We start from the raw sequence: 24437 nt of genomic DNA, 5'->3' as shown, positions 1-24437 counted from the left end.
GTAACGTAATTTTTTTTTGTTTTTTGTTTTTTTTTAATTAAAAAAATAAAATAAAAGCTATTTAAAAGATATTTTTACAAAATAAATAAAAAATAATTTGTTAAATATAAAAAATATTTTTTAAATTAGAAAAAATATTTTTTAAATTAAAAAAAAAATATAAAAAAGTTGGACAATGCCAACAACACGCGGTGTTCCCAAGCGGTCCCCCATATAAGTACTAACCGCGTCCGACGCTGCTTAATTTCGGTGATCGGACGAGAACCGATGTACTCAGCGTGGTATGGTCGTTGGCAAAGAAGCATAGTTTATTTTGCTTCATATGCCTAACAGTGAATGCTATATTAAGACAACGTCTTTTGAGTGTTGAACATACACACGAACGAATAAGGGATTGTATGCTTGTTTCGATTAAGGGAAATAAACAGTTTTCTTACAAGTATGAAATAAAAATATTTCAAAGATGAACCTTAAAATTATTTTTAAAACAACTTTAAAGCAAATATTAGATGCAAATAAATATGTTTTATACTTTATTTTTCAAAATAGAGAAAATAAATTTTATATTGTTATTTTTAAACCATAAAAGAAACAATATTTTACAACGTTCAAAATATGTTTAGCTGGAAATCAATACATTATATTCATTAGCTATTCAAAGTAACGTAATTTTTTTTTGTTTTTTGTTTTTTTTTTTTCAATTAAAAAAATAAAATAAAAGCTATTTAAAAGATATTTTTACAAAATAAATAAAAAATAATTTGTTAAATATAAAAAATATTTTTTAAATTAGAAAAAATATTTTTTAAATTAAAAAAAATATAAAAAAGTTGGACAATGCCAACAACACGCGGTGTTCCCAAGCGGTCCCCCATATAAGTACTAACCGCGCCCGACGCTGCTTAATTTCGGTGATCGGACGAGAACCGATGTACTCAGCGTGGTATGGTCGTTGGCAAAGAAGCATAGTTTATTTTGCTTCATATGCCTAACAGTGAATGCTATATTAAGACAAGGTCTTTTGAGTGTTGAACATACACACGAACGAATAAGGGATTGTATGCTTGTTTCGATTAAGGGAAATAAACAGTTTTCTTACAAGTATGAAATAAAAATATTTCAAAGATGAACCTTAAATTTATTTTTAAAACAACTTTAAAGCAAATATTAGATGCAAATAAATATGTTTTATACTTTATTTTTCAAAATAGAGAAAATAAATCTTATATTGTTATTTTTAAACCATAAAAGAAACAATATTTTACAACGTTCAAAAATATGTTTAGCTGAAAATCAATACATTATATTCATTAGCTATTCAAAGTAACGTAATTTTTTTTTGTTTTTTGTTTTTTTTTTTTTTTCAATTAAAAAAATAAAATAAAAGCTATTTAAAAGATATTTTTACAAAATAAATAAAAAATAATTTGTTAAATATAAAAAATATTTTTTAAATTAGAAAAAATATTTTTTAAATTAAAAAATATATAAAAAGTTGGACAATGCCAACAACACGCGGTGTTCCCAAGCGGTCCCCCATCTAAGTACTAACCGCGCCCGACGCTGCTTAATTTCGGTGATCGGACGAGAACCGATGTACTCAGCGTGGTATGGTCGTTGGCAAAGAAGCATAGTTTATTTTGCTTCATATGCCTAACAGTGAATGCTATATTAAGACAACGTCTTTTGAGTGTTGAACATACACACGAACGAATAAGGGATTGTATGCTTGTTTCGATTAAGGGAAATAAACAGTTTTCTTACAAGTATGAAATAAAAATATTTCAAAGATGAACCTTAAAATTATTTTTAAAACAACTTTAAAGCAAATATTAGATGCAAATAAATATGTTTTATACTTTATTTTTCAAAATAGAGAAAATAAATCTTATATTGTTATTTTTAAACCATAAAAGAAAAAATATTTTACAACGTTCAAAAATATGTTTAGCTGAAAATCAATACATTATATTCATTAGCTATTCAAAGTAACGTAATTTTTTTTTTGTTCTTTGTTTTTTTTTTTTAATTAAAAAAATAAAATAAAAGCTATTTAAAAGATATTTTTACAAAATAAATAAAAAATAATTTGTTAAATATAAAAAATATTTTTTAAATTAGAAAAAATATTTTTTAAATTAAAAAAATATATAAAAAAGTTGGACAATGCCAACAACACGCGGTGTTCCCAAGCGGTCCCCCATCTAAGTACTAACCGCGCCCGACGCTGCTTAATTTCGGTGATCGGACGAGAACCGATGTACTCAGCGTGGTATGGTCGTTGGCAAAGAAGCATAGTTTATTTTGCTTCATATGCCTAACAGTGAATGCTATATTAAGACAACGTCTTTTGAGTGTTGAACATACACACGAACGAATAAGGGATTGTATGCTTGTTTCGATTAAGGGAAATAAACAGTTTTCTTACAAGTATGAAATAAAAATATTTCAAAGATGAACCTTAAAATTATTTTTAAAACAACTTTAAAGCAAATATTAGATGCAAATAAATATGTTTTATACTTTATTTTTCAAAATAGAGAAAATAAATCTTATATTGTTATTTTTAAACCATAAAAGAAACAATATTTTACAACGTTCAAAAATATGTTTAGCTGAAAATCAATACATTATATTCATTAGCTATTCAAAGTAACGTATTTTTTTTTTGTTTTTTGTTTTTTTTTTTTTGTTAATTAAAAAAATAAAATAAAAGCTATTTAAAAGATATTTTTACAAAATAAATAAAAAAATAATTTGTTAAATATAAAAAATATTTTTTAAATTGGAAAAAATATTTTTTAAATTAAAAAAAAAAATATAAAAAAGTTGGACAATGCCAACAACACGCGGTGTTCCCAAGCGGTCCCCCATCTAAGTACTAATCGCGCCCGACGCTGCTTAATTTCGGTGATCGGACGAGAACCGATGTACTCAGCGTGGTATGGTCGTTGGCAAAGAAGCATAGTTTATTTTGCTTCATATGCCTAACAGTGAATGCTATATTAAGACAACGTCTTTTGAGTGTTGAACATACACACGAACGAATAAGGGATTGTATGCTTGTTTCGATTAAGGGAAATAAACAGTTTTCTTACAAGTATGAAATAAAAATATTTCAAAGATGAACCTTAAATTTATTTTTAAAACAACTTTAAAGCAAATATTAGATGCAAATAAATATGTTTTATACTTTATTTTTCAAAATAGAGAAAATAAATCTTATATTGTTATTTTTAAACCATAAAAGAAAAAATATTTTACAACGTTCAAAATATGTTTAGCTGAAAATCAATACATTATATTCATTAGCTATTCAAAGTAACGTAATTTTTGTTTTGTTTTTTGTTTTTTTTTTAATTAAAAAAATAAAATAAAAGCTATTTAAAAGATATTTTTACAAAATAAATAAAAAATAATTTGTTAAATATAAAAAATATTTTTTAAATTAGAAAAAATATTTTTTAAATTAAAAAAATATATAAAAAAGTTGGACAATGCCAACAACACGCGGTGTTCCCAAGCGGTCCCCCATCTAAGTACTAACCGCGCCCGACGCTGCTTAATTTCGGTGATCGGACGAGAACCGATGTACTCAGCGTGGTATGGTCGTTGGCAAAGAAGCATAGTTTATTTTGCTTCATATGCCTAACAGTGAATGCTGCAACATTAGTCTGTCTTAAGCTCTTGGAGTGAACAGACCTTCTGCGGACAAGTGCCAGTGTTGTGTAAAGTGAAATAAAAGTGAAAAAGTGATAGTGTGCTGAACTTGGAAGGGTTTTGTTTCAAACTTCTTTGTTTCAAACTTAGAAGAGATTTTTCCAAGTTTCAGTGAAATCCCGTCGGCAAATTGAATTTGTGCCTGTCGTCGGGAAGTGTGTTTAGTGACTCTCCTGCGGCAATCTTGGAAAGGATTGTCGCTGGTAGTAGCTCCCTTTGTGGAAGGAGCAGTCGGCCCCCGATGGAGGTGGCCGATGGTAATGCCGTACCGGGGCCGTCGGTCGGTAATGCAGTACCGCTAGTCGGTAATACAGTACCAATGACCGCTATTGTCGGTAATGCAGTACCAATGACCATCGGTGTCGGTAGTGCAGTACCGGTCGGTAATGCAGTACCATATGGTAATGCGGTACTGGTCGGTAATACAGTACTATTTTCCGCTCGAACTGTCGATAATACAGTTCGGTGCGGTACTACCGACGATTTCACCGGCCGGATGTTTCCAGCGGTCGGTAATGCAGTACCCCAACAACTGGTAACTGCAGTTCCCGCGGGCAAAGCCGTGCCCATTGTTTGTGTCTCGGCTAGTATGGAGGACACAACAGACGACACGACCACAGATGGCGCCGCTGTTGAAAAGCAGCGGAAGCGAAAGAAAAAACGTGGTTCGCAAGAGGGCGACTCGCCCTAGGAATCGTTGAAGCTGGAGGCAAAAATCCGCCAGCTGGAAACCTCGTTATCACTTCTTGCGAAGGATAACAAAACCTTGTCGGCAGAGTTGGCTGTTGTCAAGACGCGCCAAGAAGAGACGGCTAGACAGCTTAATGCTGAGTTCCAGCGCGTCTCCAGCTGCAAGCGCATTATTGCAGCATATGAGAAGAAATTCTCAGTTAAGGCCGGTGAGATCATGGAGAGCTCACCCACACTTAATGATGATGCCTCAATGGAGGTCGAACTGCTCACGCCGCCAGTGAGGCAGTCTGCGTGCACACCGCCGGTGGCGCAGTTTCAGGTGGAAGCAAGCCGGGCTCCACTACAGGCAGTCAAGAAGCCCATCCTGCCTGGGAAGAAGGACGTCGTGGTCGCTGGAAAACCGACCAAAACAACACAACGCAAAGTTAAAAAGGTCCAGATCATGAATGGACCCAACAACGCAGCAACATCAGCAGCAGCAACATCAGCAGCAGCAACATCAGCAGCAGCAACATCAGCAGCAGCAACAACATCAGCAGCAGCAGCAGTAGTAGTTAAGCCAAAAATGGATGCTACTCCCGGAAAAAATGGTAAGTCGATACCACCCTTATCGACAGTTGACATTAACGTAAAGGGGTGACTGACAATTTAATAAAATTGCTCGGACACGACAGATTTACAGTTAGACTAGTCAACCGTAAAGTTAGTGCCTTTCACCTTACCTCATTGGAAGACCATGAGAAGGTGAAAGAATATTTTGTTAAAGAGGGTATACACTTCTATACCCACGCTCCAAAAGGCCAAACCCCGTACTCCGTAGTCATGGAGGGCCTGTCGGACACCTTCGACACTACACATGTTGAGGATGGGCTCAAAGCTTTGAATCTAAACCTCGACATTAAACGTGTCACTAAACTGGGGGGAAACAAATTCCTGATCCACTTGGGCAAAGGATCGGATATTAACGGCCTATACAAAGTTCGCCGTGTCCTCACAGGCAATGTCCTTTTCCGAAAGGACAAGAAAAAAGGTCTAACGCAATGCCACAATTGCCAAAGACACTATCATGTGTCGGTAAATTGTGGCATGCCATATTGTTGCGTTAAATGCGCAGGTGACCATGGCCCAGGGAAATGCAAAATTCCCAAGGGCGTTAATAAGCCTACAATGATACCTGTAACTGACCCAGTTACAGGTAAGGTTACTATGCGGCCAGATTACGTATTCAAATGCGTAAACTGCAACCGTACTGGACACGCCGCGAATGCTTGCGACTGTCCAACTCGCCTCAAACTTTTATCTAAAGCAGCTGAAAGTAAGGCCAAAAAAACTGCAGAGTTTACACAAAAAGCTAGCTTCCCTATAAATAGTGGTAAACTACAGCCTGGTGTGTCGTTTGCTTCTGCAACAACGACAAAAACTCCATCTGCGCCCAAAGCTACAACTCTGGGCCAACAACAACCCAAAGCTAATATAACTTTGGGCCAACAACAACCCAAAGCTAATATAACTTTGGGCCAGCAACAATCCTTAGGGCAAGTTGTTAGTGGGTTCAATCTTTTTGAAGAACTCTGCAATGAAATCTTTGGAAAAGATTTTCTGACCTCGGTCATGCAGGTTCGTCAATTTTCTGAGGAACTCAAGAGTAAGAACAAAGCGAGCCAGGCGAAAGCCATGGTCTCGCTAGTAGGTATGTTAGGTATAAATGGTTAGGTCAACTACATTTATATTTGCCAACATCAACTCCGTAATATCGAGGCACAGGAGGCACTACCTCCGGTTATTCCTCGATGAGCATCGGCCGGAGGTCATGATGTTGGCTGAACATAAACTATCTCAAAACCACAGATTTGAGATAGGCGGGTACGTTAGTCACTTACAATATAGGCCAGAAGTTAGGGGTGGGGGTACCGCTATATTAGTAAGGGAAAACATAAAATGTGAAAAAGTACCACTTGATTTGGGACCCATCGAGTGTACTTGTATTAGGATTTTTAGGGCCGGCGGGTCACCACTGTACACAGTGGCTATGTACTGCAGGCCTCATGAAAGATTTGACATTAATAGCTTAGAACCTCTTAGGGACTTAGCTAGATCTGGGGAGGTTATAATAGGGGCGGACCTTAATGCTAAACATACTAGCTGGGGGAATGCTTCAACTTGTACCTGAGGGAAAACAGTTTTAGATTTTTTAACTAGCTGTCCTGATTTAAATGTTATACCCACAGATGGACCAACCAGAGTCACCATAGGTTCACAAGCCTTCATTGACATCTGTTTGGCTTCATCTGGTATACATATAGACGATAATGGTGGACACAATTTAACAGGATTTTGGCAGAAGAGCTTCCCAACTGCCAACTTCCCATAAATCGGAATGTTACTCATTCGGAAATCGATGCTTGCATCGATGCCACGAGCGATGTTTTCCGAAACGCCATGGAGTCCAGTATTCCTAGAATTTATTCTGGGAATAGAGGACCCCGTAGACTTTCGCCAGATATACTAGACCTAATCAGGCAGAAGAAAGTTCTACGGAGAAGATTACATCGTACAAGAAACCCTGAAAGGTATTTAACTCTCAGGGCGGAAATTCGCAACGCCGATAGAATTATCCAAGGCGCGATTGCGGAATACGAGTCAGTTCAATGGGTACGATACCTCAGCGAAATCCAGGTGAACGATCGTATGTACGGTAGGGTTAAGGCTGCAGCGGGTATTAGTCGCTATGCCAAAATCCCAGATCTCATCGGTAACGATGGGGTTACGGCAGTCGTGTCTAGTCAAAAGGCTGACATGTTAGCGGATGTTGTCCAAGGACACTCCGATGCCGACGATACTTCCTCTTTCAGTAATACTGTTAGAAATGAGGTATCGATATATAATGATACGTCCCCTTTGGTAACATTTGCAGATCACCTCACTGCAGATGGAACCACAATAAGTGAGGACAATATATGGCGACAACATAAATTCCTCAAAGCACCAAATATTGGGGCAGGGTTAAGAAGAAGATCAAATCGCAAATCCGCGGGGCCGGATGGAATCCCTGACATCGTGTTAAGGAGGACCGATAGCGCTGCTTGGAAACATATTTCGATTATCTTTAACCATTGCATAAACTTGGGCTATTTTCCGGTTTCATGGAAAAGGGCGATAACAATACCCATCCTGAAACCTGGTAAGGACCCAACACATTGCAATAACTATAGACCAATTAGCTTACTCCCAGCATTTGGGAAGCTTTTTGAATATTTTATACTTTCGGAGATTAAAGAAATCCTGGAAGATAAATAAATTATACCTGACAGCCAATTTGGCTTCAGGCGTGGCCACTCAACATCACAAGCCCTCATGGTCTTAGGGGCCTTTGTGACTAAGGCACTAAATAACCGGCAGATCACAATCGCGGTTAGTTTAGATTTTGCCAAAGCATTTGATAATGTTTGGCAAAACGCCATCATATATAAAATGAGAAGGCTAGGTTTCGATTTTAATATATGTAGACTAGTGACTAGTTTCCTAGCAAATCGTAGTTTTAGAGTTAAAGTTGATGAGGACCTTTCTTCAGAAAGGGCTGTAAATGCCGGGGTACCACAAGGGTCTCTCCTTGGACCTGTCCTTTTCAACATTTTTACTAGTGATGTACCGCATGCACCCGAAGGGCATTTGCTCCTGGCATATGCAGATGATATCTTCATCGCTGCGGCCGGAGCACATGCGGGGAACACTAACTCGCGTTTAAACGCATATTTGGAGCAGCTCTCCGAATATTTGCATACTTGGAAAATGCGCTTAAACGTAGACAAATGTGAAGCGATTACCTTCAAGGGCAAGAAAAAATACTTATACCGCAGCGCCAGGCAGTATGAGCCAAATCTTGCGATTGGAGGGCAACAAATTCGCAATTCAGACCAGATCAAATATCTGGGCGTTATTTTGCATAGCAACTTCGAGTTTGTTAGGCACATTGACTACACTCTTAGAAAAGTCAAGAATGTATACTGGGCCTACCAGCGCGCCATAAGTACGACTGGAGGGCTTACTGTTAAGGTTAGATTACTTATCTACAAACAGATAATAAGGCCACTCATCGCATATGCCTTTCCTATTTGGTTTGGAATATCTTCCAGCCAAATGGAAAGACTCCGTGTTTGGGAAAAGCGAATTTTAATTTACCTCCCAACAGGATAATTTACGAATCGATCGACTTTAGCCGTATAGATAAATTTCTTATGGCTAGCGCTCTAAAGTGCCTAGACAGAGCCGCATCAGTTGATAACAGGTTAGTAAGAGAAAGCCTTGAACATGAAACAGACATGGACAGGCTAGCTCGCGCCAATTATAGGCCACCGAGCAGTTTACTTACGATGAATGAAGAGGGTCTTCTCTACAGAGAAGACCATCTCCTCTTCTATCATCGAAGGTTTGGGACGCTCGCGTTAGAAAACCCCGTCTATAAGGTATCGCAATAGCCGGTGTAGCATCCATTGTACATATTGTAAATAGTAGATTAGTTATTAGATTAAGTAGTTATAAATAGTTTTAACTTTAGAAAATAAGTATTTTTAAGAGTAGATTTAATTAGTTGTAAGAATTAAAAATCAAAATGTTAGGGACTCCTTTTTTAAACATCTTTTTTTTAGGAGATCATATTAATTATAATCATAATTATAAGTTTATAGATATATAAGTATTTAGATAGGTATCAGCATGGCTGAGACCAGAAAATTGTAGTAATTAGATAAACTTAGAAAAATAAGAAATTAAGCTAAGTAGATATAAGAACTATTGTTATCTCATAAGATATTTTTAAATTGTTTAATGAATTGATGGAAATAAATGAAATCCGGAAATCGGAAACAACATTAATGAACAGTGAATGCTATATTAAGACTAATTTTTACAAAATAAATAAAAAATAATTTGTTAAATATAAAAAATGTTTTTTAAATTAGAAAAAATATTTTTTAAATTAAAAAAATATATAAAAAAGTTGGACAATGCCAACAACACGCGGTGTTCCCAAGCGGTCCCCCATCTAAGTACTAACCGCGCCCGACGCTGCTTAATTTCGGTGATCGGACGAGAACCGATGTACTCAGCGTGGTATGGTCGTTGGCAAAGAAGCATAGTTTATTTTGCTTCATATGCCTAACAGTGAATGCTATATTAAGACAACGTCTTTTGAGTGTTGAACATACACACGAACGAATAAGGGATTGTATGCTTGTTTCGATTAAGGGAAATAAACAGTTTTCTTACAAGTATGAAATAAAAATATTTCAAAGATGAACCTTAAAATTATTTTTAAAACAACTTTAAAGCAAATATTAGATGCAAATAAATATGTTTTATACTTTATTTTTCAAAATAGAGAAAACAAATCTTATATTGTTATTTTTAAACCATAAAAGAAAAAATATTTTACAACGTTCAAAAATATGTTTAGCTGAAAATCAATACATTATATTCATTAGCTATTCAAAGTAACGTAATTTTTTTTTGTTTTTTGTTTTTTTTTTTTTAATTAAAAAAATAAAATAAAAGCTATTTAAAAGATATTTTTACAAAATAAATAAAAAATAAATTGTTAAATATAAAAAATATTTTTTAAATTAGAAAAAATATTTTTTAAATTAAAAAAATATATAAAAAAGTTGGACAATGCCAACAACACGCGGTGTTCCCAAGCGGTCCCCCATCTAAGTACTAACCGCGCCCGACGCTGCTTAATTTCGGTGATCGGACGAGAACCGATGTACTCAGCGTGGTATGGTCGTTGGCAAAGAAGCATAGTTTATTTTGCTTCATATGCCTAACAGTGAATGCTATATTAAGACAACGTCTTTTGAGTGTTGAACATACACACGAACGAATAAGGGATTGTATGCTTGTTTCGATTAAGGGAAATAAACAGTTTTCTTACAAGTATGAAATAAAAATATTTCAAAGATGAACCTTAAAATTATTTTTAAAACAACTTTAAAGCAAATATTAGATGCAAATAAATATGTTTTATACTTTATTTTTCAAAATAGAGAAAATAAATATTATATTGTTATTTTTAAACCATAAAAGAAAAAATATTTTACAACGTTCAAAAATATGTTTAGCTGAAAATCAATACATTATATTCATTAGCTATTCAAAGTAACGTAATTTTTTTTTTGTTTTTTGTTTTTTTTAATTAAAAAAATAAAATAAAAGCTATTTAAAAGATATTTTTACAAAATAAATAAAAAATAATTTGTTAAATATAAAAAATATTTTTTAAATTAGAAAAAATATTTTTTAAATTAAAAAAATATATAAAAAAGTTGGACAATGCCAACAACACGCGGTGTTCCCAAGCGGTCCCCCATCTAAGTACTAACCGCGCCCGACGCTGCTTAATTTCGGTGATCGGACGAGAACCGATGTACTCAGCGTGGTATGGTCGTTGGCAAAGAAGCATAGTTTATTTTGCTTCATATGCCTAACAGTGAATGCTATATTAAGACAACGTCTTTTGAGTGTTGAACATACACACGAACGAATAAGGGATTGTATGCTTGTTTCGATTAAGGGAAATAAACAGTTTTCTTACAAGTATGAAATAAAAATATTTCAAAGATGAACCTTATAATTATTTTTAAAACAACTTTGAAGCAAATATTAGATGCAAATAAATAGGTTTTATACTTTATTTTTCAAAATAGAGAAAATAAATCTTATATTGTTATTTTTAAACCATATAGGAAAAAATATTTTACAACGTTCAAAAATATGTTTAGCTGAAAATCAATACATTATATTCATTAGCTATTCAAAGTAACGTAATTTTTTTTGTTTTTTGTTTTTTTTTTAATTAAAAAATAAAATAAAAGCTATTTAAAAGATATTTTTACAAAATAAATAAAAAATAATTTGTTAAATATAAAAAATATTTTTTAAATTAGAAAAAATATTTTTTAAATTAAAAAAAAGTATAAAAAAGTTGGACAATACCAACAACACGCGGTGTTCCCAAGCGGTCCCCCATCTAAGTACTAACCGCGCCCGACGCTGCTTAATTTCGGTGATCGGACGAGAACCGATGTACTCAGCGTGGTATGGTCGTTGGCAAAGAAGCATAGTTTATTTTGCTTCATATGCCTAACAGTGAATGCTATATTAAGACAACGTCTTTTGAGTGTTGAACATACACACGAACGAAAAAGGGATTGTATGCTTGTTTCGATTAAGGGAAATAAACAGTTTTCTTACAAGTATGAAATAAAAACATTTCAAAGATGAACCTTAAAATTATTTTTAAAACAACTTTAAAGCAAATATTAGATGCAAATAAATATGTTTTATACTTTATTTTTCAAAATAGAGAAAATAAATCTTATATTGTTATTTTTAAACCATAAAAGAAACAATATTTTACAACGTTCAAAAATATGTTTAGCTGAAAATCAATACATTATATTCATTAGCTATTCAAAGTAACGTAATTTTTTTTTTGTTTTTTGTTTTTTTTTTTTTAATTAAAAAAATAAAATAAAAGCTATTTAAAAGATATTTTTACAAAATAAATAAAAAATAATTTGTTAAATATAAAAAATATTCTTTAAATTAGAAAAAATATTTTTTAAATTAAAAAAATATATAAAAAAGTTGGACAATGCCAACAACACGCGGTGTTCCCAAGCGGTCCCCCATCTAAGTACTAACCGCGCCCGACGCTGCTTAATTTCGGTGATCGGACGAGAACCGATGTACTCAGCGTGGTATGGTCGTTGGCAAAGAAGCATAGTTTATTTTGCTTCATATGCCTAACAGTGAATGCTATATTAAGACAACGTCTTTTGAGTGTTGAACATACACACGAACGAATAAGGGATTGTATGCTTGTTTCGATTAAGGGAAATAAACAGTTTTCTTACAAGTATGAAATAAAAATATTTCAAAGATGAACCTTAAAATTATTTTTAAAACAACTTTAAAGCAAATATTAGATGCAAATAAATATGTTTTATACTTTATTTTTCAAAATAGAGAAAATAAATCTTATATTGTTATTTTTAAACCATAAAAGAAAAAATATTTTACAACGTTCAAAAATATGTTTAGCTGAAAATCAATACATTATATTCATTAGCTATTCAAAGTAACGTAATTTTTTTTTTGTTTTTTGTTTTTTTAATTAAAAAAATAAAATAAAAGCTATTTAAAAGATATTTTTACAAAATAAATAAAAAATAATTTGTTAAATATAAAAAATATTTTTAAATTAGAAAAAATATTTTTTAAATTAAAAAAATATATAAAAAAGTTGGACAATGCCAACAACACGCGGTGTTCCCAAGCGGTCCCCCATCTAAGTACTAACCGCGCCCGACGCTGCTTAATTTCGGTGATCGGACGAGAACCGATGTACTCAGCGTGGTATGGTCGTTGGCAAAGAAGCATAGTTTATTTTGCTTCATATGCCTAACAGTGAATGCTATATTAAGACAACGTCTTTTGAGTGTTGAACATACACACGAACGAATAAGGGATTGTATGCTTGTTTCGATTAAGGGAAATAAACAGTTTTCTTACAAGTATGAAATAAAAATATTTCAAAGATGAACCTTATAATTATTTTTAAAACAACTTTAAAGCAAATATTAGATGCAAATAAATAGGTTTTATACTTTATTTTTCAAAATAGAGAAAATAAATCTTATATTGTTATTTTTAAACCATATAGGAAAAAATATTTTACAACGTTCAAAAATATGTTTAGCTGAAAATCAATACATTATATTCATTAGCTATTCAAAGTAACGTAATTTTTTTTGTTTTTTGTTTTTTTTTTAATTAAAAAATAAAATAAAAGCTATTTAAAAGATATTTTTACAAAATAAATAAAAAATAATTTGTTAAATATAAAAAATATTTTTTAAATTAGAAAAAATATTTTTTAAATTAAAAAAAAGTATAAAAAAGTTGGACAATACCAACAACACGCGGTGTTCCCAAGCGGTCCCCCATCTAAGTACTAACCGCGCCCGACGCTGCTTAATTTCGGTGATCGGACGAGAACCGATGTACTCAGCGTGGTATGGTCGTTGGCAAAGAAGCATAGTTTATTTTGCTTCATATGCCTAACAGTGAATGCTATATTAAGACAACGTCTTTTGAGTGTTGAACATACACACGAACGAATAAGGGATTGTATGCTTGTTTCGATTAAGGGAAATAAACAGTTTTCTTACAAGTATGAAATAAAAATATTTCAAAGATGAACCTTAAAATTATTTTTAAAACAACTTTAAAGCAAATATTAGATGCAAATAAATATGTTTTATACTTTATTTTTCAAAATAGAGAAAATAAATCTTATATTGTTATTTTTAAACCATAAAAGAAAAAATATTTTACAACGTTCAAAAATATGTTTAGCTGAAAATCAATACATTATATTCATTAGCTATTCAGAGTAACGTAATTTTTTTTTTGTTTTTGTTTTTTTTTTTTTTAATTAAAAAAATAAAATAAAAGCTATTTAAAAGATATTTTTACAAAATAAATAAAAAATAATTTGTTAAATATAAAAAATATTTTTTAAATTAGAAAAAATATTTTTTAAATTAAAAAAATATATAAAAAAGTTGGACAATGCCAACAACACGCGGTGTTCCCAAGCGGTCCTCCATCTAAGTACTAACCGCGCCCGACGCTGCTTAATTTCGGTGATCGGACGAGAACCGATGTACTCAGCGTGGTATGGTCGTTGGCAAAGAAGCATAGTTTATTTTGCTTCATATGCCTAACAGTGAATGCTATATTAAGACAACGTCTTTTGAGTGTTGAACATACACACGAACGAATAAGGGATTGTATGCTTGTTTCGATTAAGGGAAATAAACAGTTTTATTACAAGTATGAAATAAAAATATTTCAAAGATGAACCTTAAAATTATTTTTAAAACAACTTTAAAGCAAATATTAGATGCAAATAAATATGTTTTATACTTTATTTTTCAAAATAGAGAAAATAAATCTTATATTGTTATTTTTAAACCATAAAAGAAAAAATATTTTACAACGTTCAAAAATATGTTTAGCTGAAAATCAATACATTATATTCATTAGCTATTCAAAGTAACGTAATTTTTTTTTTGTTTTTTTGTTTTTTTTTTAATTAAAAAAATAAAATAAAAGCTATTTAAAAGATATTTTTACAAAATAAATAAAAAATAATTTGTTAAATATAAAAAATATTTTTTAAATTAGAAAAAATATTTTTTAAATTAAAAAAATATATAAAAAAGTTGGACAATGCCAACAACACGCGGTGTTCCCAAGCGGTCCCCCATCTAAGTACTAACCGCGCCCGACGCTGCTTAATTTCGGTGATCGGACGAGAACCGATTCAAAGTAACGTAATTTTTTTTTTGTTTTTTGTTTTTTTTAATTAAAAAAATAAAATAAAAGCTATTTAAAAGATATTTTTACAAAATAAATAAAAAATAATTTGTTAAATATAAAAAATATTTTTTAAATTAGAAAAAATATTTTTTAAATTAAAAAAATATATAAAAAAGTTGAACAATGCCAACAACACGCGGTGTTCCCAAGCGGTCCCCCATCTAAGTACTAACCGCGCCCGACGCTGCTTAATTTCGGTGATCGGACGAGAACCGATGTACTCAGCGTGGTATGGTCGTTGGCAAAGAAGCGTAGTTTATTTTGCTTCATATGCCTAACAGTGAATGCTATATTAAGACAACGTCTTTTGAGTGTTGAACATACACACGAACGAATAAGGGATTGTATGCTTGTTTCGATTAAGGGAAATAAACAGTTTTCTTACAAGTATGAAATAAAAATATTTCAAAGATGAACCTTATAATTATTTTTAAAACAACTTTAAAGCAAATATTAGATGCAAATAAATATGTTTTATACTTTATTTTTCAAAATAGAGAAAATAAATCTTATATTGTTATTTTTAAACCATAAAAGAAAAAATATTTTACAACGTTCAAAAATATGTTTAGCTGAAAATCAATACATTATATTCATTAGCTATTCAAAGTAAAGTAATTTTTTTTTGTTTTTTGTTTTTTTTTTTTAATTAAAAAAATAAAATAAAAGCTATTTAAAAGATATTTTTACAAAATAAATAAAAAATAATTTGTTAAATATAAAAAATATTTTTTAAATTAGAAAAAATATTTTTTAAATTAAAAAAATATGTAAAAAAGTTGGACAATGCCAACAACACGCGGTGTTCCCAAGCGGTCCCCCATCTAAGTACTAACCGCGCCCGACGCTGCTTAATTTCGGTGATCGGACGAGAACCGATGTACTCAGCGTGGTATGGTCGTTGGCAAAGAAGCATAGTTTATTTTGCTTCATATGCCTAACAGTGAATGCTATATTAAGACAACGTCTTTTGAGTGTTGAACATACACACGAACGAATAAGGGATTGTATGCTTGTTTCGATTAAGGGAAATAAACAGTTTTCTTACAAGTATGAAATAAAAATATTTCAAAGATGAACCTTAAAATTATTTTTAAAACAACTTTAAAGCAAATATTAGATGCAAATAAATATGTTTTATACTTTATTTTTCAAAATAGAGAAAATTAATCTTATATTGTTATTTTTAAACCATAAAAGAAAAAATATTTTACAACGTTCAAAAATATGTTTAGCTGAAAATCAATACATTATATTCATTAGCTATTCAAAGTAACGTAATTTTTTTTTGTTTTTTTTTTAATTAAAATAAAATAAAAGCTATTTAAAAGATATTTTTACAAAATAAATAAAAAATAATTTGTTAAATATAAAAAATATTTTTTAAATTAGAAAAAATATTTTTTAAATTAAAAAAATATATAAAAAAGTTGGACAATGCCAACAATACGCGGTGTTCCCAAGCGGTCCCCCATCTAAGTACTAACCGCACCCGACGCTGCTTAATTTCGGTGATCGGACGAGAACCGATGTACTCAGCGTGGTATGGTCGTTGGCAAAGAAGCATAGTTTATTTTGCTTCATATGCCTAACAGTGAATGCTATATTAAGACAACGTCTTTTGAGTGTTGAACATACACACGAACGAATAAGGGATTGTATGCTTGTTTCGATTAAGGGAAATAAACAGTTTTCTTACAAGTATGAAATAAAAATATTTCAAAGATGAACCTTATAATTATTTTTAAAACAACTTTAAAGCAAATATTAGATGCAAATAAATATGTTTTATACTTTATTTTTCAAAATAGAGAAAATAAATCTTATATTGTTATTTTTAAACCATAAAAGAAAAAATATTTTACAACGTTCAAAAATATGTTTAGCTGAAAATCAATACATTATATTCATTAGCTATTCAAAGTAAAGTAATTTTTTTTTGTTTTTTGTTTTTTTTTTTTTAATTAAAAAAATAAAATAAAAGCTATTTAAAAGATATTTTTACAAAATAAATAAAAAATAATTTGTTAAATATAAAAAATATTTTTTAAATTAGAAAAAATATTTTTTAAATTAAAAAAATATGTAAAAAAGTTGGACAATGCCAACAACACGCGGTGTTCCCAAGCGGTCCCCCATCTAAGTACTAACCGCGCCCGACGCTGCTTAATTTCGGTGATCGGACGAGAACCGATGTACTCAGCGTGGTATGGTCGTTGGCAAAGAAGCATAGTTTATTTTGCTTCATATGCCTAACAGTGAATGCTATATTAAGACAACGTCTTTTGAGTGTTGAACATACACACGAACGAATAAGGGATTGTATGCTTGTTTCGATTAAGGGAAATAAACAGTTTTCTTACAAGTATGAAATAAAAATATTTCAAAGATGAACCTTAAAATTATTTTTAAAACAACGTTAAAGCAAATATTAGATGCAAATAAATATGTTTTATACTTTATTTTTCAAAATAGAGAAAATTAATCTTATATTGTTATTTTTAAACCATAAAAGAAAAAATATTTTACAACGTTCAAAAATATGTTTAGCTGAAAATCAATACATTATATTCATTAGCTATTCAAAGTAACGTAATTTTTTTTTGTTTTTTTTTTAATTAAAAAATAAAATAAAAGCTATTTAAAAGATATTTTTACAAAATAAATAAAAAATAATTTGTTAAATATAAAAAATATTTTTTAAATTAGAAAAAATATTTTTTAAATTAAAAAAATATATAAAAAAGTTGGACAATGCCAACAATACGCGGTGTTCCCAAGCGGTCCCCCATCTAAGTACTAACCGCACCCGACGCTGCTTAATTTCGGTGATCGGACGAGAACCGATGTACTCAGCGTGGTATGGTCGTTGGCAAAGAAGCATAGTTTATTTTGCTTCATATGCCTAACAGTGAATGCTATATTAAGACAACGTCTTTTGAGTGTTGAACATACACACGAACGAATAAGGGATTGTATGCTTGTTTCGATTAAGGGAAATAAACAGTTTTCTTACAAGTATGAAATAAAAATATATCAAAGATGAACCTTAAAATTATTTTTAAAACAACTTTAAAGCAAATATTAGATGCAAATAAATATGTTTTATACTTTATTTTTCAAAATAGAGAAAATAAATCTTATATTGTTATTTTTAAACCATAAAAGAAAAAATATTTTACAACGTTCAAAAATATGTTTAGCTGAAAATCAATACATTATATTCATTAGCTATTCAAAGTAACGTTATTTTTTTTTTTGTTTTTTTTTTTTTTTTTTTTTTTGAATTAAAAAAATAAAATAAAAGCTATTTAAAAGATATTTTTACAAAATAAATAAAAAATAATTTGTTAAATATAAAAAATATTTTTTTAAATTAGAAAAAATATTTTTTAAATTAAAAAAATATATAAAAAAGTTGGACAATGCCAACAACACGCGGTGTTCCCAAGCGGTCCCCCATCTAAGTACTAACCGCGCCCGACGCTGCTTAATTTCGGTGATCGGACGAGAACCGATGTACTCAGCGTGGTATGGTCGTTGGCAAAGAAGCATAGTTTATTTTGCTTCATATGCCTAACAGTGAATGCTATATTAAGACAACGTCTTTTGAGTGTTGAACATACACACGAACGAATAAGGGATTGTATGCTTGTTTCGATTAAGGGAAATAAACAGTTTTCTTACAAGTATGAAATAAAAATATTTCAAAGATGAACCTTAAAATTATTTTTAAAACAACTTTAAAGCAAATATTAGATGCAAATAAATATGTTTTATACTTTATTTTTCAAAATAGAGAAAATAAATCTTATATTGTTATTTTTAAACCATAAAAGAAAAAATATTTTACAACGTTCAAAAATATGTTTAGCTGAAAATCAATACATTATATTCATTAGCTATTCAAAGTAACGTTATTTTTTTTTGTTTTTTTTTTTTTTTTTTTTTTTTTTTTGAATTAAAAAAATAAAATAAAAGCTATTTAAAAGTTATTTTTACAAAATAAATAAAAAATAATTTGTTAAATATAAAAAATATTTTTAAATTAGAAAAAATATTTTTTAAATTAAAAAAAAATATAAAAAAGTTGGACAATGCCAACAACACGCGGTGTTCCCAAGCGGTCCTACATTTAAGTACTAACCGCGCCCGACGCTGCTTAATTTCGGTGATCGGACGAGATCCGATGTACTCAGCGTGGTATGGTCGTTGGCAAAGAAGCATAGTTTATTTTGCTTCATATGCCTAACAGTGAATGCTATATTAAGACAACGTCTTTTGAGTGTTGAACATACACACGAACGAATAAGGGATTGTATGCTTGTTTCGATTAAGGGAAATAAACAGTTTTCTTACAAGTATGAAATAAAATATTTCAAAGATGAACCTTAAAATTATTTTTAAAACAACTTTAAAGCAAATATTAGATGCAAATAAATATGTTTTATACTTTATTTTTCAAAATAGAGAAAATAAATCTTATATTGTTATTTTTAAACCATAAAAGAAAAAATATTTTACAACGTTCAAAAATATGTTTAGCTGAAAATCAATACATTATATTCATTAGCTATTCAAAGTAACGTTATTTTTTTTTGTTTTTTTTTTTTTTTTTTTTTTTTTGAATTAAAAAAATAAAATAAAAGCTATTTAAAAGATATTTTTACAAAATAAATAAAAAATAATTTGTTAAATATAAAAAATATTTTTTAAATTAGAAAAAATATTTTTTAAATTAAAAAAATATGTAAAAAAGTTGGACAATGCCAACAACACGCGGTGTTCCCAAGCGGTCCCCCATCTAAGTACTAACCGCGCCCGACGCTGCTTAATTTCGGTGATCGGACGAGAACCGATGTACTCAGCGTGGTATGGTCGTTGGCAAAGAAGCATAGTTTATTTTGCTTCATATGCCTAACAGTGAATGCTATATTAAGACAACGTCTTTTGAGTGTTGAACATACACACGAACGAATAAGGGATTGTATGCTTGTTTCGATTAAGGGAAATAAACAGTTTTCTTACAAGTATGAAATAAAAATATTTCAAAGATGAACCTTAAAATTATTTTTAAAACAACTTTAAAGCAAATATTAGATGCAAATAAATATGTTTTATACTTTATTTTTCAAAATAGAGAAAATTAATCTTATATTGTTATTTTTAAACCATAAAAGAAAAAATATTTTACAACGTTCAAAAATATGTTTAGCTGAAAATCAATACATTATATTCATTAGCTATTCAAAGTAACGTAATTTTTTTTTGTTTTTTTTTTAATTAAAAAATAAAATAAAAGCTATTTAAAAGATATTTTTACAAAATAAATAAAAAATAATTTGTTAAATATAAAAAATATTTTTTAAATTAGAAAAAATATTTTTTAAATTAAAAAAATATATAAAAAAGTTGGACAATGCCAACAATACGCGGTGTTCCCAAGCGGTCCCCCATCTAAGTACTAACCGCACCCGACGCTGCTTAATTTCGGTGATCGGACGAGAACCGATGTACTCAGCGTGGTATGGTCGTTGGCAAAGAAGCATAGTTTATTTTGCTTCATATGCCTAACAGTGAATGCTATATTAAGACAACGTCTTTTGAGTGTTGAACATACACACGAACGAATAAGGGATTGTATGCTTGTTTCGATTAAGGGAAATAAACAGTTTTCTTACAAGTATGAAATAAAAATATATCAAAGATGAACCTTAAAATTATTTTTAAAACAACTTTAAAGCAAATATTAGATGCAAATAAATATGTTTTATACTTTATTTTTCAAAATAGAGAAAATAAATCTTATATTGTTATTTTTAAACCATAAAAGAAAAAATATTTTACAACGTTCAAAAATATGTTTAGCTGAAAATCAATACATTATATTCATTAGCTATTCAAAGTAACGTTATTTTTTTTTTTGTTTTTTTTTTTTTTTTTTTTTTTTTGAATTAAAAAATAAAATAAAAGCTATTTAAAAGATATTTTTACAAAATAAATAAAAAATAATTTGTTAAATATAAAAAATATTTTTTTAAATTAGAAAAAATATTTTTTAAATTAAAAAAATATATAAAAAAGTTGGACAATGCCAACAACACGCGGTGTTCCCAAGCGGTCCCCCATCTAAGTACTAACCGCGCCCGACGCTGCTTAATTTCGGTGATCGGACGAGAACCGATGTACTCAGCGTGGTATGGTCGTTGGCAAAGAAGCATAGTTTATTTTGCTTCATATGCCTAACAGTGAATGCTATATTAAGACAACGTCTTTTGAGTGTTGAACATACACACGAACGAATAAGGGATTGTATGCTTGTTTCGATTAAGGGAAATAAACAGTTTTCTTACAAGTATGAAATAAAATATTTCAAAGATGAACCTTAAAATTATTTTTAAAACAACTTTAAAGCAAATATTAGATGCAAATAAATATGTTTTATACTTTATTTTTCAAAATAGAGAAAATAAATCTTATATTGTTATTTTTAAACCATAAAAGAAAAAATATTTTACAACGTTCAAAAATATGTTTAGCTGAAAATCAATACATTATATTCATTAGCTATTCAAAGTAACGTTATTTTTTTTTGTTTTTTTTTTTTTTTTTTTTTTTTTTTTGAATTAAAAAAATAAAATAAAAGCTATTTAAAAGTTATTTTTACAAAATAAATAAAAAATAATTTGTTAAATATAAAAAATATTTTTTAAATTAGAAAAAATATTTTTTAAATTAAAAAAAAATATAAAAAAGTTGGACAATGCCAACAACACGCGGTGTTCCCAAGCGGTCCTACATTTAAGTACTAACCGCGCCCGACGCTGCTTAATTTCGGTGATCGGACGAGATCCGATGTACTCAGCGTGGTATGGTCGTTGGCAAAGAAGCATAGTTTATTTTGCTTCATATGCCTAACAGTGAATGCTATATTAAGACAACGTCTTTTGAGTGTTGAACATACACACGAACGAATAAGGGATTGTATGCTTGTTTCGATTAAGGGAAATAAACAGTTTTCTTACAAGTATGAAATAAAAATATTTCAAAGATGAACCTTAAAATTATTTTTAAAACAACTTTAAAGCAAATATTAGATGCAAATAAATATGTTTTATACTTTATTTTTCAAAATAGAGAAAATAAATCTTATATTGTTATTTTTAAACCATAAAAGAAAAAATATTTTACAACGTTCAAAAATATGTTTAGCTGAAAATCAATACATTATATTCATTAGCTATTCAAAGTAACGTTATTTTTTTTTGTTTTTTTTTTTTTTTTTTTTTTGAATTAAAAAAATAAAATAAAAGCTATTTAAAAGATATTTTTACAAAATAAATAAAAAATAATTTGTTAAATATAAAAAATATTTTTTAAATTAGAAAAAATATTTTTTAAATTAAAAAAAAATATAAAAAAGTTGGACAATGCCAACAACACGCGGTGTTCCCAAGCGGTCCCCCATCTAAGTACTAACCGCACCCGACGCTGCTTAATTTCGGTGATCGGACGAGAACCGATGTACTCAGCGTGGTATGGTCGTTGGCAAAGAAGCATAGTTTATTTTGCTTCATATGCCTAACAGTGAATGCTATATTAAGACAACGTCTTTTGAGTGTTGAACATACACACGAACGAATAAGGGATTGTATGCTTGTTTCGATTAAGGGAAATAAACAGTTTTCTTACAAGTATGAAATAAAAATATATCAAAGATGAACCTTAAAATTATTTTTAAAACAACTTTAAAGCAAATATTAGATGCAAATAAATATGTTTTATACTTTATTTTTCAAAATAGAGAAAATAAATCTTATATTGTTATTTTTAAACCATAAAAGAAAAAATATTTTACAACGTTCAAAAATATGTTTAGCTGAAAATCAATACATTATATTCATTAGCTATTCAAAGTAACGTTATTTTTTTTTTGTTTTTTTTTTTTTTTTTTTTTTTTTTGAATTAAAAAAATAAAATAAAAGCTATTTAAAAGATATTTTTACAAAATAAATAAAAAATAATTTGTTAAATATAAAAAATATTTTTTTAAATTAGAAAAAATATTTTTTAAATTAAAAAAATATATAAAAAAGTTGGACAATGCCAACAACACGCGGTGTTCCCAAGCGGTCCCCCATCTAAGTACTAACCGCGCCCGACGCTGCTTAATTTCGGTGATCGGACGAGAACCGATGTACTCAGCGTGGTATGGTCGTTGGCAAAGAAGCATAGTTTATTTTGCTTCATATGCCTAACAGTGAATGCTATATTAAGACAACGTCTTTTGAGTGTTGAACATACACACGAACGAATAAGGGATTGTATGCTTGTTTCGATTAAGGGAAATAAACAGTTTTCTTACAAGTATGAAATAAAAATATTTCAAAGATGAACCTTAAAATTATTTTTAAAACAACTTTAAAGCAAATATTAGATGCAAATAAATATGTTTTATACTTTATTTTTCAAAATAGAGAAAATAAATCTTATATTGTTATTTTTAAACCATAAAAGAAAAAATATTTTACAACGTTCAAAAATATGTTTAGCTGAAAATCAATACATTATATTCATTAGCTATTCAAAGTAACGTAATTTTTTTTTGTTTTTTTTTTAATTAAAAAATAAAATAAAAGCTATTTAAAAGATATTTTTACAAAATAAATAAAAAATAATTTGTTAAATATAAAAAATATTTTTTAAATTAGAAAAAATATTTTTTAAATTAAAAAAATATATAAAAAAGTTGGACAATGCCAACAATACGCGGTGTTCCCAAGCGGTCCCCCATCTAAGTACTAACCGCACCCGACGCTGCTTAATTTCGGTGATCGGACGAGAACCGATGTACTCAGCGTGGTATGGTCGTTGGCAAAGAAGCATAGTTTATTTTGCTTCATATGCCTAACAGTGAATGCTATATTAAGACAACGTCTTTTGAGTGTTGAACATACACACGAACGAATAAGGGATTGTATGCTTGTTTCGATTAAGGGAAATAAACAGTTTTCTTACAAGTATGAAATAAAAATATATCAAAGATGAACCTTAAAATTATTTTTAAAACAACTTTAAAGCAAATATTAGATGCAAATAAATATGTTTTATACTTTATTTTTCAAAATAGAGAAAATAAATCTTATATTGTTATTTTTAAACCATAAAAGAAAAAATATTTTACAACGTTCAAAAATATGTTTAGCTGAAAATCAATACATTATATTCATTAGCTATTCAAAGTAACGTTATTTTTTTTTTTGTTTTTTTTTTTTTTTTTTTTTTTTTGAATTAAAAAAATAAAATAAAAGCTATTTAAAAGATATTTTTACAAAATAAATAAAAAATAATTTGTTAAATATAAAAAATATTTTTTTAAATTAGAAAAAATATTTTTTAAATTAAAAAAATATATAAAAAAGTTGGACAATGCCAACAACACGCGGTGTTCCCAAGCGGTCCCCCATCTAAGTACTAACCGCGCCCGACGCTGCTTAATTTCGGTGATCGGACGAGAACCGATGTACTCAGCGTGGTATGGTCGTTGGCAAAGAAGCATAGTTTATTTTGCTTCATAT

At 29.7% G+C, this 24437-nt stretch overlaps 22 non-coding genes and 7 pseudogenes across 22 annotated transcripts; all 29 read right to left on the bottom strand.

Annotated features, from left to right (window-relative positions):
• Positions 1 to 176: 176 nt before the first annotated feature.
• On the bottom strand, positions 177 to 295 carry LOC131805193 (5S ribosomal RNA; annotated as a pseudogene).
• Positions 296 to 838: 543 nt separating this feature from the next.
• LOC131805162 (5S ribosomal RNA) lies at positions 839 to 957 on the bottom strand. The gene has a single exon (XR_009343558.1). It is a non-coding gene; the product is annotated as a 5S ribosomal RNA (ribosomal RNA).
• A 546-nt stretch (positions 958 to 1503) lies between these two features.
• On the bottom strand, positions 1504 to 1622 carry LOC131805134 (5S ribosomal RNA). Its single transcript, XR_009343530.1, has one exon. It is a non-coding gene; the product is annotated as a 5S ribosomal RNA (ribosomal RNA).
• Positions 1623 to 2167: 545 nt separating this feature from the next.
• On the bottom strand, positions 2168 to 2286 carry LOC131805132 (5S ribosomal RNA). The gene has a single exon (XR_009343528.1). It is a non-coding gene; the product is annotated as a 5S ribosomal RNA (ribosomal RNA).
• Positions 2287 to 2837: 551 nt separating this feature from the next.
• Positions 2838 to 2956, bottom strand: LOC131805151 (5S ribosomal RNA). The gene has a single exon (XR_009343547.1). It is a non-coding gene; the product is annotated as a 5S ribosomal RNA (ribosomal RNA).
• Positions 2957 to 3498: 542 nt separating this feature from the next.
• On the bottom strand, positions 3499 to 3617 carry LOC131805131 (5S ribosomal RNA). Its single transcript, XR_009343527.1, has one exon. It is a non-coding gene; the product is annotated as a 5S ribosomal RNA (ribosomal RNA).
• Positions 3618 to 9417: 5800 nt separating this feature from the next.
• Positions 9418 to 9536, bottom strand: LOC131805130 (5S ribosomal RNA). Its single transcript, XR_009343526.1, has one exon. It is a non-coding gene; the product is annotated as a 5S ribosomal RNA (ribosomal RNA).
• Positions 9537 to 10081: 545 nt separating this feature from the next.
• Positions 10082 to 10200, bottom strand: LOC131805129 (5S ribosomal RNA). The gene has a single exon (XR_009343525.1). It is a non-coding gene; the product is annotated as a 5S ribosomal RNA (ribosomal RNA).
• Positions 10201 to 10741: 541 nt separating this feature from the next.
• On the bottom strand, positions 10742 to 10860 carry LOC131805128 (5S ribosomal RNA). Its single transcript, XR_009343524.1, has one exon. It is a non-coding gene; the product is annotated as a 5S ribosomal RNA (ribosomal RNA).
• A 540-nt stretch (positions 10861 to 11400) lies between these two features.
• On the bottom strand, positions 11401 to 11519 carry LOC131805157 (5S ribosomal RNA). Its single transcript, XR_009343553.1, has one exon. It is a non-coding gene; the product is annotated as a 5S ribosomal RNA (ribosomal RNA).
• Positions 11520 to 12065: 546 nt separating this feature from the next.
• Positions 12066 to 12184, bottom strand: LOC131805331 (5S ribosomal RNA). The gene has a single exon (XR_009343654.1). It is a non-coding gene; the product is annotated as a 5S ribosomal RNA (ribosomal RNA).
• Positions 12185 to 12723: 539 nt separating this feature from the next.
• Positions 12724 to 12842, bottom strand: LOC131805330 (5S ribosomal RNA). Its single transcript, XR_009343653.1, has one exon. It is a non-coding gene; the product is annotated as a 5S ribosomal RNA (ribosomal RNA).
• Positions 12843 to 13382: 540 nt separating this feature from the next.
• LOC131805156 (5S ribosomal RNA) lies at positions 13383 to 13501 on the bottom strand. Its single transcript, XR_009343552.1, has one exon. It is a non-coding gene; the product is annotated as a 5S ribosomal RNA (ribosomal RNA).
• Positions 13502 to 14047: 546 nt separating this feature from the next.
• LOC131805172 (5S ribosomal RNA) lies at positions 14048 to 14166 on the bottom strand. Its single transcript, XR_009343568.1, has one exon. It is a non-coding gene; the product is annotated as a 5S ribosomal RNA (ribosomal RNA).
• An 817-nt stretch (positions 14167 to 14983) lies between these two features.
• LOC131805329 (5S ribosomal RNA) lies at positions 14984 to 15102 on the bottom strand. The gene has a single exon (XR_009343652.1). It is a non-coding gene; the product is annotated as a 5S ribosomal RNA (ribosomal RNA).
• A 544-nt stretch (positions 15103 to 15646) lies between these two features.
• LOC131805328 (5S ribosomal RNA) lies at positions 15647 to 15765 on the bottom strand. Its single transcript, XR_009343651.1, has one exon. It is a non-coding gene; the product is annotated as a 5S ribosomal RNA (ribosomal RNA).
• A 532-nt stretch (positions 15766 to 16297) lies between these two features.
• LOC131805202 (5S ribosomal RNA) lies at positions 16298 to 16416 on the bottom strand (annotated as a pseudogene).
• Positions 16417 to 16961: 545 nt separating this feature from the next.
• Positions 16962 to 17080, bottom strand: LOC131805327 (5S ribosomal RNA). Its single transcript, XR_009343650.1, has one exon. It is a non-coding gene; the product is annotated as a 5S ribosomal RNA (ribosomal RNA).
• A 534-nt stretch (positions 17081 to 17614) lies between these two features.
• On the bottom strand, positions 17615 to 17733 carry LOC131805201 (5S ribosomal RNA; annotated as a pseudogene).
• Positions 17734 to 18285: 552 nt separating this feature from the next.
• LOC131805325 (5S ribosomal RNA) lies at positions 18286 to 18404 on the bottom strand. The gene has a single exon (XR_009343648.1). It is a non-coding gene; the product is annotated as a 5S ribosomal RNA (ribosomal RNA).
• A 553-nt stretch (positions 18405 to 18957) lies between these two features.
• On the bottom strand, positions 18958 to 19076 carry LOC131805239 (5S ribosomal RNA; annotated as a pseudogene).
• Positions 19077 to 19626: 550 nt separating this feature from the next.
• LOC131805324 (5S ribosomal RNA) lies at positions 19627 to 19745 on the bottom strand. Its single transcript, XR_009343647.1, has one exon. It is a non-coding gene; the product is annotated as a 5S ribosomal RNA (ribosomal RNA).
• Positions 19746 to 20279: 534 nt separating this feature from the next.
• Positions 20280 to 20398, bottom strand: LOC131805200 (5S ribosomal RNA; annotated as a pseudogene).
• A 553-nt stretch (positions 20399 to 20951) lies between these two features.
• On the bottom strand, positions 20952 to 21070 carry LOC131805323 (5S ribosomal RNA). The gene has a single exon (XR_009343646.1). It is a non-coding gene; the product is annotated as a 5S ribosomal RNA (ribosomal RNA).
• A 553-nt stretch (positions 21071 to 21623) lies between these two features.
• Positions 21624 to 21742, bottom strand: LOC131805237 (5S ribosomal RNA; annotated as a pseudogene).
• Positions 21743 to 22290: 548 nt separating this feature from the next.
• Positions 22291 to 22409, bottom strand: LOC131805185 (5S ribosomal RNA). The gene has a single exon (XR_009343581.1). It is a non-coding gene; the product is annotated as a 5S ribosomal RNA (ribosomal RNA).
• A 554-nt stretch (positions 22410 to 22963) lies between these two features.
• LOC131805322 (5S ribosomal RNA) lies at positions 22964 to 23082 on the bottom strand. Its single transcript, XR_009343645.1, has one exon. It is a non-coding gene; the product is annotated as a 5S ribosomal RNA (ribosomal RNA).
• A 534-nt stretch (positions 23083 to 23616) lies between these two features.
• LOC131805198 (5S ribosomal RNA) lies at positions 23617 to 23735 on the bottom strand (annotated as a pseudogene).
• Positions 23736 to 24289: 554 nt separating this feature from the next.
• On the bottom strand, positions 24290 to 24408 carry LOC131805321 (5S ribosomal RNA). Its single transcript, XR_009343644.1, has one exon. It is a non-coding gene; the product is annotated as a 5S ribosomal RNA (ribosomal RNA).
• Between the last annotated feature and the right edge of the window lie 29 nt (positions 24409 to 24437).

The sequence above is a fragment of the Musca domestica genome, unplaced genomic scaffold (assembly GCF_030504385.1).
Source record: "Musca domestica strain aabys unplaced genomic scaffold, Musca_domestica.polishedcontigs.V.1.1 5, whole genome shotgun sequence".
Taxonomy (NCBI): domain Eukaryota; kingdom Metazoa; phylum Arthropoda; class Insecta; order Diptera; family Muscidae; genus Musca; species Musca domestica.
Note: the sequence above shows the minus strand (reverse complement) of the source record. Positions and strands in the feature narration are given on the sequence as shown.